The sequence below is a fragment of the Ambystoma mexicanum genome, chromosome 9, assembly GCF_040938575.1.
Source record: "Ambystoma mexicanum isolate Mex_15411 chromosome 9, UKY_AmexF1_1, whole genome shotgun sequence".
Taxonomy (NCBI): domain Eukaryota; kingdom Metazoa; phylum Chordata; class Amphibia; order Caudata; family Ambystomatidae; genus Ambystoma; species Ambystoma mexicanum.
The window spans coordinates 1,276,190,967-1,276,203,593 of NC_090931.1; the positions used below are offsets into that span (position 1 = coordinate 1,276,190,967).

General features: G+C 44.8%; 1 protein-coding gene across 2 annotated transcripts in view; it reads left to right on the plus strand.

Annotated features, from left to right (window-relative positions):
* The first annotated feature begins 499 nt into the window (after positions 1–499).
* The window catches only part of STEAP3 (STEAP3 metalloreductase), a 176,443-nt gene continuing 164,315 nt past the window's right edge, over positions 500–12,627 (plus strand). Inside the window, exon 1 of one of the 2 annotated variants that reach the window (XM_069616603.1) lies at positions 500–628. The gene's annotated coding sequence lies outside the window, so the exon portion shown is untranslated. Of the gene's footprint in view, positions 763–12,627 lie in introns of both variants that reach the window. The other variant, XM_069616605.1, reaches the window with a different exon arrangement.

The following is a 12,627-nucleotide window of genomic DNA, read 5'->3' on the forward strand; positions in this document are numbered from 1 at the left end:
TTTTTAGCCTTTTAGTCAGGAACTCGCCAATGCTTGTGAGGAAACCACAGGCGCCCAACCCGCCAACATTACTGAATACGTTGTGCCTCTGGCTATGTTTAAAGATGAGATACACAAATATAGTCTCTCCCAAGGGCCCACCCTTTATTTCCAGAGAAAAGACAGAGCATGCGAGCTTGCTGCATTGTGTATACTGCACTACATATATCTAGTTTTCCAAAAAGGGAATTAACGTGTTGAAACACCTGTCAGGCGTCAATCACTCATGGATCCGAAGCAAAGGAAACAGTGCACTAGAACAGGAGAATGAGGTTTTAAATGAACATTCGCTGCAGCGAGCAGGTAGGGCGAGAGCCAGGGGCTGGGTAAAGTTCCAGAAGTAACATCCAGCATTCGCAGGGCTGCTGGGTGGGCACCAAAACGGCCCACCGGTTGCTGCTCCGAGATAAGCAACACGCCTCCCTCTTTTATCTGCTGGGTTTAGTTGGGAGGGTGGTGGTGCAGGAGGGAGGGGCCGCCTGGAGCGGAGGCACAGCCTGGGTCACATGCTGCCACTCCACCCGCCACTGGCATACTCTTCATTCCGGCTCCACGTTTATTTCCAGCACGTAACCTGAGATCGAGAAAGGTGAGTAAACTTTGCACACACATCCCCAGTGTGTGCACAGCGCACGCACCTTCAGGGTCTGCCTCCCCTCTGCTCTACACACACCGCCCGTGCTCCTCGCGCAGCAGCATGGCGCCTGCTGCTGACTGACTTGGGTGAGTTTCACGCGACTCGTCTAGGGGAAATGGCGCTATTTCTTCTGCTACCTCTGTTTATGATTCATGTTTCCGGGGGCAGGCGTTTCCTGCCAGGGGAGGGGTCATTCTGGCTGAAGGAAACGGTGTGTTTTATGAGCTACAGCTGCTGCCGGTTTCAGGAGGGCGAGGGGGAAACTTCCAGACCTTGCACTGCCCTCTAACCGTTCTGTACAGGGTGCACGCTCGCTGCCTGTTTATTGACATTTTACTTTTTAGAATGTGCGCGGTTTCCATGTGGGTACTGTACAGTTGATGATTTATATTTGGGATATGTTGGATGTCCTGAACATCGTTTTAAGACTTCTTAGGCACGGTATTCATTTCGCGAGCTAACATTTATGGAAAGGCTGCATTCTGGGAATTTTATTCTGTAATGGGGCATAATGGGGCACTCGAGCGTGCGGTCTGTGAAAAGCCCACGCCTGGGCAGTGATGTTCAAGCGTCAGGGGACTGGCCACCCAAGCTGTGACGTGCTCACCTTGTCCAAGGCACTTCACTTAACGGGGCCAGCGCTTCTTTTATTGCTTGAAAGCTAGGAAGCTCACAGACACCACTCCCCCTTTCCAAATCAGTGGGAAATGACACTGCGAGGGCAGAGCTGGCGATCAAGCAGCATAAGGTTATCCCCTCCACCCCTCCAAGTTTTGAATTTACATCACTGTGACGTTTAACTACTAGTGGGACTGTGGGATAATTATTAGATTTGTATGCGCACAGTTTGGGCTGACCCCCCACTTTAAAGCCGGAGTACCACAGGATGTGCAGTTTGTGAATATTTCACTGTGTTTCCTATATAAACCAAATTCTAGTTGTAATTCTCTCTATCGGTTATAGTTGGTTCTCCCGCCACTCCCCGCCCCTTTTTTGTGTGTGTGGAGTATTTTCAAAGACATGTGCTCGGATCTCATAAAATGAAATCTGTCTCTGATCTGAAACCGTATTAATATCATTGAGACTTGGGGCCAAACAGTTAATAATGCGCTTAATTATGGAGACCACTTTCTAAGCACAGGAAGAGGATTCGAACTTGTGTTTCTCTGCGCTGTCTTGCTCCAAGATAAATGCGTTGCCCCTGAGTTATCCTTCCCGCCCAGCCTCGCGTGTTATAGGCAGGCAAGTACATTAGCAAACGGACATCACTGCAGAGTGGTCTTCACCCACGTAGAGCCTAATGGATCGCACCAGTGGTTGGTCGGGCCTCACTAGTTACGGAGGAAGGGGACACACCATTTCCATGTGGCATCGCCTCGTTTACTGTGTCTTTAACCACACACATGCAGCAAATCCGGTGAGATGTCTTCTTTGCACCCCACACGGAGAATGCACACAATGTTAATCAGCATGGCTTCCACCATACGATCTCTTTGGTTGGCCCGGGCCTTTAACGGTGCAGCCAATCCTGGCGCTATTGAAAGGATTGCTCAGTCTTTGGGCCTGTAAATTGCCACACTACTCCGCACGGTGGGCCTACACGCGTGTGCATTTGTGTTGCGGCACTATTGTCTTAAAGCAAGGACTTTTTTTTTTAATGGCAACATTGTTTTGTAAACCCTTTTATGGCAATCTGTCCGGGCGTGCTTGTTTGGAATGTCAAAAGTTAGTTGCAAGGCGAGTCCCGTTCTTGTTTTACTGGTATTGCAAGTTAACGAGCGTTACGGGTCCGAGAGTGCTCTGTTCAGGAAGCTATTTTTCGTAGCCTATTTTTCCAATAATTTTTTTTCTTCTATTCATTTCAACCTTAAACGTAAATATTCGTCTAAATTAATTTACACATTTCAAGAGGCTTCCTCGGTTGCCCTCTGTTTCCTTCGAAAATAGCATAAAAGGTCAAGTCTGATAATCTTCATGTAAACTCACAATGCCTCATGCAGTGCTGAGGTGCAACAATATCCCTAGACTGGGGTTCACAAAAAGGCCACTAAATATTCTCCCCAAGGCCGACCATTGATTTGTCATAAATGGACCTGAAACTTTATGAAAGGAACACTTGTCCTGCCTTCTCTCTCAGATCTAACAATACAATGGAAGATAAAGTAGCTCTTGGATTTGCCACAGGGACTGCCAGATGCCTACCATGAAAATAAAAATACCACCACCATGTGTAAGGGTACTTATGGCTCTGCACAACTGGAAGTCCTTATTTTTAAGCACTGCAACATTTATAAAAGAAATTTTCTTCCTGGGGGAGAGAGAGATGGTGGTGTTTTGAGGTGTGTTTTTTTTACTTTTTTTGGTTTTAATATTTTTTTTTCCTGGTTTTGTTTAGGGAATGGGGAGTTTCTTGTCTTTTTGCTTAACAAAAGTAGCACTGACTTGGAGCACGACAATTGTGGCGATCCTAAAGAGTTTTAAAAAAGTAATATTCAGCACAGGACACGCCTTCATTGTCTGTAAACGGCCCCAGCTGGTCACAGGAGCCCCACCAATAAGAAAGGGCGTGGAGACCCTAGATGTCTGTCAAATAGCATCAGCACATGGACGTTCCTGAATATAATAATTGAAGATGCAGGGAAGGGTAAAGCAGAGCGCTGAAGTTTCTTGTCCTTCCTGTATTTGGAGCCTGCTTGGCTCTGTTACCTGGTAGGCACCGCACTCCTCTCACCCTCCCTCCGCCTCATGTGGCTACCCCCTTTTTCCTTCCACTTACAGCTTGCTCGACCCTTGACTCCTGAGCACAGCAGCATGTTTACTGTGACAGCTCAGGGAAGGTGTAGGGCTTCTTCCAGGGGCTGGGTTTTCCTTCAAGTGGAAGTTACAGTATTTATAGATACAGCATTTTCAAAGTAAAGTAAGATTGTTGTTGTAATGGCGACCTGTAAAGGGAATGGGAGAACCTAACAAGGTGCTGCTGTTCCCAAGGAAAGTATTCTTTCTAATGTGCAAGAGTCTACTTCCTCTGCTTAATATGGGGTCCCATTAAAACAGCTGCAGCTGGCTTCCACTGGTAAGGAAGCTTAAATTCCGGCTTCAATAAATATGGTGATCTAGGGGTCTGTGAATAATGCATACTGGTCCCATTACTTCAGTTACAGGTTTTGAATACCTTAATGATACAATTTCAGGCTCACCCAATAGCCCTGGGCCCTTTGAAACAGCCAGAGGTCAAGCTACCCCGGAATCCTAAGCATTCAGTGAAAACCGGGTATTGGGAATGTGCAGCAGGAGTGATTTCTCCTCTTAAGGTTTCCACATCCGTCACATTCCCTCTCAGTGAAAGAGAGGTCATCTTGATGGGAGCAGGGTTAGCTTCTCTCGGCTATTTGATGGGAGCAGGGTTAGCTTCTCTCGGTTATCTGATTAATCTGCTTCCCCTTTGGGGGACTCGTTCAAAGAGGAAGAAGAGAATGGATATAGGGGCTACTATGAGGTCTGGGTTCAAGGATGTGTTGGAAAAGCCCATCTTTGTCCAACATCCATGCTCAGCAGAGTAGTGCCGATCGGATGAATTGGGGGCTTTCATGAGGCAGTGCATTAGAAAAACCATGGGGAAAGAGGAACGGAATGGAATAGGTTCTGAGTGTCCTAGACCAATGTTTTCGACAGTCGCCTAAACACATGAGACCAGTCCATGGTAGCACTTAACGGAAAGTCACTAAGAAGGTTTTAGACCAGGCACTGAGGTCATGCCAGGATAGGTTGTTGGATATTCTGAGATCCATTACTCAGATTTCTGATTTTCTGGAAGACAGTACAGTGAATGGTTCTGCACCGCATGCAGCAGTTCTCTGGGGTGGGTTCAAAGACGTTTTCCTGCTCTGCAATGCTAATACAGCATCATCAGCAGAGGGTAGAAAAGCATTTCTATTGTGCATGGATCCCAGGTTATTGGACGTGGAGCCCCTTTTGAGGCAGGGTCAAAGGCACAAGCATGCTTGTTCGGGGTGACTCTGTTCTTGTGTGCACATTTACAACTCCCGACAAGACTCAAACCTGTATAACAAAGGTGTTTGCTCTTCCCCCCCCCACCCCACTCACGTTGCTAGAAGTGGCAAGGCCCACTCCTTTAGCCGTCTCTCCCGTGTCCTTTGCTGTCTCCCCGTTTAGAGTTAGAGGCACTCATTCGGGATCCTTTTCGTCCAAAGGGAGAGCTTCTTTCCACAGAGAGAGGTGCCAATAGAGGGCACAGTCCAGAAGTGGATCAGGATATTCTTGAACTGCATTTGGGATACGTTTGTAAAAGTGCATTTTCCAGGGAAGCAAGAGTTGGTAGACCAGGCATTGCAGGACCCCATACAGAAGGGGTCAGTTGTCCCAACCACTCATGGTTTATCTACAGTTTTGTTGGAAGGGCAGCCAGGTGCAATTCTCCTTCCTCGCGTTTGGTCTACCCTCAGCCCCTTGGTTTTTCAGAAATCTATTTTACTCAGTGACCCAGTGATAGCAAACCACAGATTATGGGGGATTGGGATAATAATCTATGTATGCGACATCCTGATGTGCAAAAGGCGCAATTGCAGCTCAGGGATGATTGTATCCCTCCTTCAGGATTTGAGGTTTGTGATACATTCTGAACTATTGTTGCAGTTTATTATATGGTCACAAACAAGTCAGGGATCTCTTTCCCCTACAATGAATGTGACACACAATAAAAACACTTTTATTTCTATCATTCAGGTCCTTTTTGATAAGGCCTCCAACCCGTCTCGCACACAACCTCAACAAATACCCCGTGCCAAAATGGATTAGGAACCAGGCAGGTGTGTATTAATAAGGTATATATATATGCAAATTAGAAGCAACATATTATAGCAGCCACCAATGTTGTGGCAACACAAAGACAAAATATCCTTTTTAGTAAAGTACCACCACAGAGCTGACACCAGACTATGCAGTTACAATAGCTACCTTTATGTCACCCCTCCACCCCCCAATCCAATCCAATCCAAGAATACAAGCAAAGAACAGTTCAAAGCACACCAGGAAAGTGAATGCAAACAGAATTATACTCTGGTCCCAGCAACCTTCCCCCCAACCCCCACCCCTATCCCCTCAAACATCCACTAGGCTTGACTCCTTTGGATGGAAGGCAGTGGCATGGCGTGGGCACACAAGGGACAAATTGGATTCGGGATATGATTCTCAGCAACAATATGGGAAACAGAAAGAGAATGGGAAAATGTGTTTTTCAGAACACAAAGGTAAATCAATTGGTTTGAATGGTTTAGCACAACTGCTATGGGGAAGAATGAAAATAATTGGGGAATTCATTTTTCTATACCTGACGGGAACAAATAGGGCTTTTAGGATTATAGTCAGACCAGAATGGGAAAATCGGTTTTTATAAGGTTTAGCACAATTGCCATGGGAAGAAAATGCAAATGGGAATTTGTTTTTACCTTACAATGGGAACACAGACAATTTTGTTTTGTACTTTACAGTGGGACACACTTGGAAACAGGGATTTGAAGTTAATTCTTTTGGCAAATCTTTAGGACTATACTGGCTCACAACACACTCGGAAAAGATTCTTGGTTTTGAATGCCAACATTACAGATTCCATGAATTAAATGGGGGAATTCATTGATTTACTTTGATAAATAGGCTAGGGATCTACACAGGCAACATGATTTTGCAATGGGGAAATATCTAAGGCCATGCTGAAAGAATACAGGGCACAGGCAAACGGGATTTTGCAATGGGGAAATATCTAAGGTCGTGCTGCAAGAATACAGGGCGTAAGGATACAGAGCGATCTATGGCTTGGGGTAATTCTACCTACAGGAAAGGTCTGGACTGGACATCAGAGTGCGTATGGGGATCAGTCAATGGTCTCCTCTCCTTCCTCCAAGGGTCCCAGTCAGTGTCTGTCTCCTGGCTCCACTGCAAGGTTAGGCCTCTCTCTGCTGGGATGTTCATGCCAGATTTCTGCAGCCGGTCACCTCATGGAATTACTGGGAAAAGTCCAGATCTGAGGCCAGCTGACTTAGTTATAGTGCGAATGACATCACCAACTTGTCATAATTACAACAGAAGGGATTGGTTAATGCTCACTACCCTCCCCCACCCCCCTGCATGCTGATAGGACAAGGGAATGTGGGAGTGCTTTGGGACACTAGGGGAGGAGAGTACTTCATCTCACCTCAACACACCTCAACAGGAAGCTTAGTCTGTTTCAGGGACTTTAAAATCTCACCACATGAGAAGTACCTTTTTAATCTCCACGTTTTGACATATATGAATATATTTTTGAAAACCACATTTTACAGCAACAACACATAAGACTAGTCAGGTGTCTGTGCGGCCTTCCTGTGCACAGATAGTTTTTCTTCATTTTCTCAGGAGTCATATCAGTGAAAAAAATGCCATTTTACAGGCATCATATTAATGATTACTGGCATGCTTTTACACATTTTTACATCTCTGAGATTTCCAAATCACATTTTCATTTAAAACTTCAGTTGTGTTCATCCCACCAACATCGTTTCTATATGGTGACAATGTGTAAACTTTCACCTTTAATACAAGCTTAGAATGACTATTTTCCAATGTAGACTGTCCAATTTACACAATAAAATGCATTTCTCCCCATTCTAAACAATGGGCAGCTCCACCACTCATTTACCCCGACCTCCCACCTTTTTTTAAGTTTCACTTCTGGTCTGTTCAGGCATGACATCAGTAGAGGGATCTGTGTTTACATTAGCTCAGCCCTTCAAGAGCTAATGACCAAGCTAATGCACATTTTAATGTGAATTGTGACCTGGAGGTAACCAGTGCGGCAGAACAGACCCAATCTTATCTGGTTGGCCCTGCCTTTCCCTTCTAAGAGTATATTATTACTTGCATTAGGCTTGTATAGTCATGGTGCTGATTGATGATGACACAGAGGCCTGTCTACAGGACAGCAAATGGGGGGAAAAGAATGCTGGGGTCAGTTTCATTACTGAAGAAACTGAACTTTCACGCACACAGGTGCAAATTGCCTTTAAACTCACATTTTACTTTTAAATAAGCTCTTGAGAAAAAGGCACACCGTTTCAGTTGTCCTTGGCATACTGCTGGGGCACACAATTCTGGTGTTTCCTTTAAGATGCTGTGCACTGTGGTTTCATGGAATATCAGTACAGCTCTTCATGGATTAGTCAAAATATCCTTGCCATGTGTCTTTCACCTCCTAGATTTGTTCACACATTCGTGTGTTTTCATTCCTTCATGAAGGGCAATTCGCATATTTAGATTCTGGAAGTTTTTAAGCCCCCTTTCTCTCCTTTTTGCTTTGGTTCCATAGGCCTTATGTCAGACCTCATTTCTGTGCAGGCCTGGTATTTAGGGGCATGCCCACAACAATGACTATGTCCTCTTTATTTCTCGCATCCAGGGGTTATTTCACCCCACACAATACTCTACCCTATGTGATGCATGCAGTTTATGGGCTTCATTCTAGATTCTCAGCAGTGTTGTCTACTTCTGAAGAAAAGGATGCAAGGGATTTGACATTTTGAAGAATGTCTCCTTCTCTCTGACACCTGGCTTGATTGGTATGGATGCTCTCAGCCTCACTTTCAGGCACATTTCCCAGCCCCACTAAAATACAAGGCTCTGCAGAAACTGAAGGAGAAACCTCTCTGCAAAATGATGTCTTATTCACAGGTAGTGTGTCTATCCCCAGATGATGCCAGAAAAGAGGTCTGGAACAGCTATCTTCAGTCCCTCTCTGGGCATTGTGTTACTATCTGATGCAAGTATTGTATATTGACTGCGAGAAGAGATGGCATCTCTATAGAATGAAAGTGGTCCTTAGACGACAGGACTCTACATATAAAATGGAGCTGTTAATGGGCTCTTTTTCTGCAAATAGTCTGGTAAAGGACATGGGGGAATTGTCGTGGGCTGCTGCAGATGGGCACTGACTCGGTGGTATGATACATTAATCACTTGGGTGTAGGGAGGTCATGACAGGCTCCAACGGTTAGCAGATCTGGCAAGGAAAGCGCACATAAAAATAGAATACATTGACAAACCATGTACAAAAAGCACAGCATGACTCAAAGAAATACAGCTTAGTAATTATAATGGTACTTAGTTTGGTACTAGGGGTGAGTGAGCAGTGCATGGTGCAACCTGTTTGATAGCAAGGGATATGCTACTGCGACCTCTAGGGATGCTCCTGAGTAGGCCTGGGTGATATGGACCGAACGTCATAGCTTGATATTCTTGGGCTGAATGGGGATATGTGATCTATATGTCTCCTGATCGGGTTTATGTGGGTTAAATGCTCAGTTGTAAGCCGCCAACTACATGTGAGATATGAAAAACACCTTTATTTAGACATCGATCGGAATAAAGTACAAATACACGGTTCTTCGAGAATCCACACGGCTATGTAAATAAATTGTTGTATTTATTTATTTACGTATATATCTCGATGTTAATGAAATGTTCTCATCCTGTATCGATTTTGAAAATATATCTCCAAAACTCGATCCATCGCCCAGCCCTACTCCTGGGCCAGTGAGGGTGGCCTGAAATGAGTGTCCGATGGAATGTTCACATGAATTATGTTTTACCTGAATGCACACTAATGCGCTTTCACCAGACATTTTGGGACAACATCCCAAGACCCTCCCATCATGACCCACCCGCTCCCACAAGAAAATGTTTAGCAAAATCAATTCCCCTTAAAACAAGACTTTGTAAAGGCAGAAAACAAAATATCTGGTATGTGTTTGTTTACCAAATTTGTGTTTTAGAAGGACGGAACGTTAACCAGTAGTACTTGCAGACAGTAGTTAAACAGGTCCCAAATAACTTCTCCTAGCACATTGTATCCTGGAATATCAGAAGTAATCTTAATTCATTCTAACATCATTGCTCTTCACGACTTTTCTCCCTCCCACCCCAGCCCAAAGAAAACCATTACTAAAATATGATCTGGTAATAATTTGAGTTGAAGAAATTCTTGCTGCCATTTAAAAACTGGTAGCGGGGCTGCTGCAGACTGCCTGACATAATGATAGCAAACAGGTCCTGTTATGGAAGGCAATAACGGTTTATGTATGACGCGGAGACAGTATTCAGGTAAGCCTTCTTTATTGCTTAGCTGCTGGTACAGTCCATAGGTTGAGAAGTAGAGAGCAGCCCTGCAACTCCACCAGTGCCCACCACCCAGGCACTTCACTCTCTCCCCAACTGTAACTCACAGAGCTCCCAGTGCACACCGTAACTTTCCATACCTCAGCATTATCGCCTCTTACACAGACATCACCCACTAATGATCTCATCACGTTCTAACTCCAGACTAGACCACATCTCTCACTTCCTATGGAAATAACAATGGGGAGAACCAGACCACAACCGGTCCTGTCATGTGGCAGATTGAGGTTTACAAAGTGGCTAGACACACATCCTGGATAAAAATTGATTTTATTTTCTCCACAAGTGTTTTTTTTTCTTGGGTCAAAATGGTGTCTCATTTCCATAGTTCCAAAAGGGTCTGGTTTTCCTTGTAATATTCGAAAGGGCTTGGGGTAGTGTGGAAAATTGTGAACAAAGTTGCAAAATGAGTGAACATTAGTTCTCTAATCGTGTCATCATGTGCTCTGCATGTATGTTTTTATTCTTGGAGCAGGCTCCAGGAGGGAAAATAAACCAGAAAAAAGCTGCATAAAAGTAACCTGAGACCCTGACTCAGTGTTCGTGTGTAGCTTGTGATTTAACGCCTGTCATGAAGAAATGTAACACCAAGTGTATAAAAGTTGTTTATTGCCTTAATAACCTCAGAGGTCCGAGCAAAGCCGAAGCTGTCACTTGTTCTCGAATCACTAAACCTTTGAATGCCATATTAACACTATGCCGGTTTCTCATTCTTGGTGTTTGTGTCCACGAGCGGGCATTATGAATGGATCATTTCCAACAGTATGTTCCTAAAACTCTGTCTCAATGGTACTCTCTATGGGCTTCTTCCTGCTTGTCTCTGGTCGTGGATGGGCTACAACCCCCTCTGCAACCTGTTGCGGGGTGTCCGCCACAAGCTGCAGAGAGTTCTAAACTCCCTTCAATGAGCCAACATCGAACTCACCACTTGTCTTTCTCTTCCTCAAGGCCATGCCACTTGTTCATTCCTCCTCCCACCTTGAGGTGTCAACATTACCCCATTCCTTGGGCCATGCATGTCCTCTCGTGCCTTCTAGACCTTGCTAGTATATTGCACCCCCCCTTTTTTTTTTACCTACTCCTCGCTGTCCAACTTGCTCCAAATCCTGCCACCAGCTCCTACTCCAAACACACAAACTGCCTGGCCTGATTGGGCCTTTGAGGCAATGTAGCTCTTTGACCCCCCCTCCCCTACCCCCATCACATAGGTAGGGCTTCCTGTGAGGCTCAGCGCTTCTGGGTGGCACTGTGATTGACTTCCTAATTAATTCACCTGTGTGCCCATTGAGGCTGGACCAAGCGTCTAAAAGACTGATTCGCCATCTTGGATTTTACTCCCCTCCCTCTGTGCAGCCCTGTGCTGCTTGTGGATTTTTATTTGGTGGAACCAGGCTCGTCAGCGGGTACTAGTGCCCTGTGGGTGTTCCACATGAAAGCATTTTAAAATGTGGCTCTTTCCCTGCTAATACTTCTTGACTTTTTTCTGCCGGGAAGCGAACGCAGCAAGGCAGACTCGCCATGCAGAGACAGTAGGAAAAGGTGCTGTGCAGTGGATGTCTACCTGTGCTCACTAGGAGTGGCATGACAACATTTATTGTGCCTTTTGGGTTTGAGAGAATTTGCAGCTTGAGTGCCATAGGACAATGTTCTGAAAAATTCCATAAAATGCACCTATCATAAATATCTGACAATATCTTACAATCTCATATACATTTATTAAACTATAAAACAACTAATTTGCGAAATAATTAAAGACCCAGTATATCACAATTGATGTTTTGGTAGCCAAAAATACAGATCCTGATTTTTTGCAGGTCACCCGTTAGCATATCCAGCAATACTGGCATACTTTTAACATGCCTCATCTAGCTAGTGACCCGTGGATGCGATGAAATTCGATGTGCGCTTTCTTATAATTGATCAGGTGTGTGAACTCATACTTTTATCCAATTTTTAACACTGGCCTCAAAAGGCCTTAATATTTCATATCACAGCTCCCAGTCCGAGCTTTAACAGCTCCACCTGGGTACCCTTCTGTAAGTGTAGAAAAGAGTGGGATATCAAACTTTCAGCATTATACAATGGAGTGAGATCACCCTGCCCCCACAACTCCACACCATATAGGGCTGCAGTTTGTGCATTTGCTCTGTGTATCTCAACTGTCGGTCTGATCACCTTGCCCCCAAAATGGTTAAAGAAAAGACCCAAGCACGCCGCCAGTTGGCGGGAAAGTGTAAGTACACTCTTTTCAATCAATGGGAACCAACTTTGGACTCTCCAAATTTGAGCCCCTAGGTTATCAAAGTGATCAGGGTTCTGCTGTGAGAGGCAGATGGTAGATCTCGATTTACTTATGGACGAACACCACCGACACTTAAGTCTTGCTGATGTTAATAGTTAAACCTTTAGTGAAACACTTGTTAAATTGGGTCAGCTGTTTTTGCAAACCCAAAGGTGTCTTGGATATTAAAATGGCATTGTCAATGGGCTGCATACGGAGTTCCTTTCCACTGGCATCCGCCTCCGAGTCATTAATACTTGATATAAGTGACTTTACATTCAGGCATTACAGTCGGTGGGCCAATATGTATTGCTGACCAACTCCTATATCAACTGGCAAACCCCTGGTTGCTTCGCCTCTGCTACCATGGTCCATTGAAGCAATGCTTACCCACCTTGTAAAGGCCTTCCAAAGCTCTTTACTTGGGACACGTACAGGTGGTCTATCG